We start from the raw sequence: 5,012 nt of genomic DNA, 5'->3' as shown, positions 1-5,012 counted from the left end.
GCTGTTATTTCTAGCATATCAAGTTTCGTGGTGGGGACTCCACATATGATCCTTTTTCTATTTCAATATAAATGTAAGCCGTTCATTTTCACATCTAAGTTGCGAGAAGGCTATTCGTACGACCTGGACATGTAGAACACAATGTCAAAAATGAAAATCGCCCCCATCCCCCGTGTGTGGGGGAGGGGAGGGGGTGGTCCAAAATTTTTTTTAGGGGGAATCGCATGACCGTGACATATAGAACACATTATCGAAAACGAAAATCGTCAAAATTAAAAAATAAAAAAGTTACAGCCATTTTCCCTCAGTGTCTAATTCCAATGTCCACCCTGTTATTTTTAGCAGACCAACCGACTGGGTAGAGGTTTTTTCCCCTTTCTTCTGTTGCTGTTGTTGTCTTCGCTCCTGGTCATTCGTGAACGAGCGACGACACATACCAGTCAGGACAAACCACGCATGACTACTATGTGTTTATACATGTTCCTAGGACTACACTTTTAAATATGTGAAAGAGAATATTAATTTTATTTTGACACTGTAAGAATGTTTGAAAGGGAAATATTGACTGTCATTTCTAGGGCGAAAGTAAATACGCACACCACACGTTTTCAGCGTTTAGGGTTAGGTTACGCCGAAAACGGGTAGTGCGCGTATTCTTTACCTCCGCCGTTTCTCGGTGACATTTATAGATTACCTTTTTTATGTATCCAGGAGCCAAATATGCACACACAAACAAACGCTGAAGGAAGATTTCAGATTTACACATCTACAGAGGTCGTCTAGAACATGCTACATACACGCAAAGAAGCATTCTTTAATACATGTTGTTGTTTAGCCCCTGGTAAAGCCTGTTCAACCAGATCTATGATCAAAAGCATTCTAACCATAACAATCCCGTCTTTCTTTTCTTCGTTTTACGGATATGTAGGACTGCATTATCGGATACGCCTTTAAGACCTTGGGGTATGGGATATGGGAGGGATTTTGCTGCCATTTCTAGCGAGACGAACGACCACTTAGATGCGTCACATTGTTGGTCTTCATTGAGTAGACTTAAAAATCCAAAGTATTTCAGTCGGAACCTTGTTTTTCTATGCACAGTGAACCAGATTACATAATCCAATGTGTCCTTCGATTATTTTAAGGCAGCCGGGTGCGATTTAAAGAAGATGTGGTTGTTTTTTCGAGCTAGCCGAGTGAACGACGTAAGGGCTTTCCTCTTGATTCCCTTTAATACGTTTGTTATTGTGATTGTTGTGAGTTTAATTCCAGGTTATGATCAAAAGCAATCAATCCCTGACCATACTGCCTTGACAGGCATAGCTCATCCTACACTTTGGTTATCTTGTTTCTGTTGAAACAATTTTGAAAATCATGAAATTATCTAGTAAAACAAGAGCGCAAACCTCCGCCAAGGTAACACTAACGTCCTCTCAACGATTAGCCAGAGATGTATTTTAAAATGTGAATATCTGAAATAAACTCGACTGGTCTCACAAACGAGAATACTAAAAATGAACCTGACCGATCTCAAAAATTAAGTAAAAAAAACAACAAAAAAAAAACCCGGAAAAATAATCCAGAATCCTTATCCGGTACCTGATCGATCCCAATGGTAATCACGGAATGTGAAGGTGGTTGTAGAAAATTTAGTAATTGTAATAAATAGTTTATCCTTATCTATTAAGTTAGACATGGCCTGGATCGATCTTTGGTCGAAACATATCTAAGATTTTTTTTTATTATCTAAGTTATAATACAAGTGAAAGTTAACAAATTCACCATTCAAAATACTTTCAAGAGCGGTTGTAATAATAAATTCTAATCAGGAATTTTTAAATGAATAGCATGAGACCTTTTGGTTTCTTCTCTTAAATTCCGGCCTTCCTTTAGTATTGCTCTCGTTTTAGATCGATGTATATATGTAAGTATATGTATGTATATAAGTAAAGTGTTAATATGTATGTATAATATATTTAATATATACATTATAAAAATATAAGATAGTGTTATTTAATTTCTGAACGGTTTTGCTGCCGTTTGTTTATGCAGTTTGAATTCTTTCTTCATCAGTTTAGAGACACGAGTAAAATTAATTAAAGAGAAACGAAAATAAAACTTTTACAACAGCGTCAAGGAAGCTAATTGAGAAAAAAATTGAACGTCAAAGTAATCCTAAAAGTAAATATAATAATCGAAAATCCTTGTCCGATACCAGATCGATCCCCAAATCTAATGAGTTCGTGCCAGTCACGAAGACAAACATCTCTGAAAGTTTCATCCGAATCCATCCAACGGTTCTTGAGGTGTCTTGTCCACAAACCAGCAAACAAACAGACTGGAAACAACATCTCCGCCCTCGGAAGGCGGAGGTAATAACTTTGCCATTCATTATTAAGCTAGTGTTTGGAAAATGGACGTGAAATCGTAGGAGGTTTTAACTTAAAATCACTTTAAAACAAGAAGTTTGTGTCATAAAACCAGGAATTGTCTTAAGTGTCTCTGTTTTTGAAAGAAATACGATTTGTGAGAGAGAAAGAAAAAAGAGAAAGACGGAGGGATAAAGAGAGAGAGAGAGAAAAAAGAGAAAGAGTGATAAAGAGAGAGGATGTGTGTGTGTGTGTGCGCGCGCGCGCGTCAGACAGAAGGATGTAAGTGCTATACAATCGCCTAAAAGTCTCCTCAAGAGTGTTTGGGACATACGCATATGCTCTAGTTTTCTTTTCTTTTTATCATTCTCTAGGTTAGGCTGAGTTTCGAATGAGTGGATTGTGAGACATGATAACAAAGACATAACATCAATAGTCCACGTGTAGAGAAATGCTCAGTAAACAAATGTTTGCCGGAACGATTCCCATATAAGAAAATCACATCACACTTTCTAAAAGAAACTTTAAAGTAAATTCTGTATGTATACATATACACGAATATATATATAAACAATGTGAATGCAAATTCTATCACACACACACATATATAACGCTTCATATACATTACATAAAATGACGTGTATATACAAAAGGTATGCATAATTTTGCACGTCTGACTTGCGTGCCAATAAATGGTAATTTCACGGGATCCTCTTCGCGGTTGGTCGCTCGTTCGTTCAACTTACGAGATCTTGCGAGCCCTTTCCGATCTCTCTCATACCATGTTTGAAAGTGGAAGAAACATTGAATAATGCTCTCCCAGATACACTTATATATACTTGAATAAAAAGTGAGAGGAAAAAAACCCCCCAAAAAACAAGCAAACATGCAGCGATCACAGTTTTTGTTCGATCGAAGTTGACCTGGGGTTAAGCAACAACAACCGACAGATGTACGTGTGTGTGTGTGTGTGTGAGTGTAAACGATACATTTACCTTGTAGTTAGAAATCATAAGTGCTTCCAACTTCTCTTTCTTGTCACAGGAGACGAACAGCTACTTCACGCTGCCACCGCCGTCATCACCACCACTACTAACTGCTGCTGCTGCTGGATTTATTTCACGCTTAATTGAGGTTAGCTTTTTCTACTGCCTTTTCCCTTTTCAATCTTTACTTGACGTTTCTGCGTAGTAGTAGTAGTAGTAGTAGTAGTAGTGGCAGCGGAGTTGGTGTTAATGCTGCTGCTGATGATAATGATAGTGATGATGGTAACAATAGTGCTAGGGGTGGTGGTGGTGAGGTGAATGGGTGGAAACTCGAGAATACGTTTTTGTTGTCATCTTGGCGATTACAATGATGACGACGTTGTTGTTGTTGTTGATGATGACAACGACAACAATGATGTCGAAGTCACATTGCTGTTGTTGCCATTATTTATTATCTTTTACTTTATAGAAAAGTTGGTTATACATCATTAGATGTATACCTGACTTTCCTATATAAAATTAAGAAATATAACGGAACGCTGAACTCCAGACTATCAACTTAAACAACATTTATTCAGGTGGTAAATATATACATCTTTAGCTCTTGATTGTTGTTACAGCTTCTGTGTGCGTGAGCATTGTTGTTGGGACGTTGGTATGTAGATGTAAGCGAGCTGTCGAGCGTAAGTCCGAAAGATGGTGAGAGACAGCTAAACACGTCCATGATCAATCGCTGGCCAGCAAGAAAGAGACTGTCTCCAGAGTTGGAATGTTGGAGACACTGCTTGACACGTCCATGTTCATGGCCGGCCGACCGAGAAAGAGACAGAATGAAGCGGGAAAGCTTGCTTGTTGAATTCCACGCATGCGTGAGACTACGCATGCGCACGGCGTTACTACAGGGCTCCCTTGCCAGTGCGGAAACGCACGATAATATGAAATCTGTTGGAACGCCTGAGGCAGGATGGCCACTGAAAACCACCCACAAGATGTAGCACAAACACACACAAAGAAAAATGAAAGAAATGAAATGTACACTCGTGTGATACATGCATGCAATGTACAAATGAAATGACAATGACAAAACAACCGTGATGACAACTGTCCAGGAAACTGGAATCACGCGATGTAAAAGTCTGATTGTTTGTTTTCCCTGAAAGGAAAGAAAATATATGAGTGCACTAGTGTATGTGTGAGAAAAAAAACACAGAACATAATAAAAGTGTCTGTAGTATAGACTGCGAAAAGTCCCAAAACACTGAGATAGAGAAAACCAGTTCGTATTAAAATTCCACAAGGAGATAGAATGTCTACTCAGGAAGTCGTGGTCAGTTGTAACCGTTTACCTGGTACGGAATATTCAATTCGGCTAGCTCTTACTGTTGTGCGTGAGTGGATAAATTCCACTCCACAGTGAACATAAAACCGAGTGTGTTGATCTGGTGTGTCCCTGGTGGTGGGGTTGTTGGCGAACGACATTGTGGTAGACAGTACATTGATGGTGAAGACGTCGGCGCAGGAACTGTAATATAGCTGTGTTCTGTATGTGTGGTGGTAATGATGTTGACAGTGGTAATGATGTCCTGTTGAAACTTGGCGACGTCGGGGGGAATGCTTGTAGTTGGTAGTAGTAATTGTTGTCGTCACGGTGGTAATC

At 39.0% G+C, this 5,012-nt stretch overlaps 1 protein-coding gene across 1 annotated transcript in view; it reads right to left on the bottom strand.

Annotated features, from left to right (window-relative positions):
• LOC106875824 (beta-1,3-galactosyltransferase 5) overlaps window positions 1-3,542 on the bottom strand; it is a 15,151-nt gene extending 11,609 nt beyond the window's left edge. Inside the window, exon 1 of the mRNA XM_014924109.2 lies at window positions 3,365-3,542. The gene's annotated coding sequence lies outside the window, so the exon portion shown is untranslated. The remainder of the gene's footprint in view (window positions 1-3,364) is intronic.
• Window positions 3,543-5,012: the final 1,470 nt, after the last annotated feature.

The sequence above is a fragment of the Octopus bimaculoides genome, chromosome 23 (assembly GCF_001194135.2).
Source record: "Octopus bimaculoides isolate UCB-OBI-ISO-001 chromosome 23, ASM119413v2, whole genome shotgun sequence".
In the NCBI taxonomy this organism is placed as follows: domain Eukaryota; kingdom Metazoa; phylum Mollusca; class Cephalopoda; order Octopoda; family Octopodidae; genus Octopus; species Octopus bimaculoides.
Note: the sequence above shows the minus strand (reverse complement) of the source record. Positions and strands in the feature narration are given on the sequence as shown.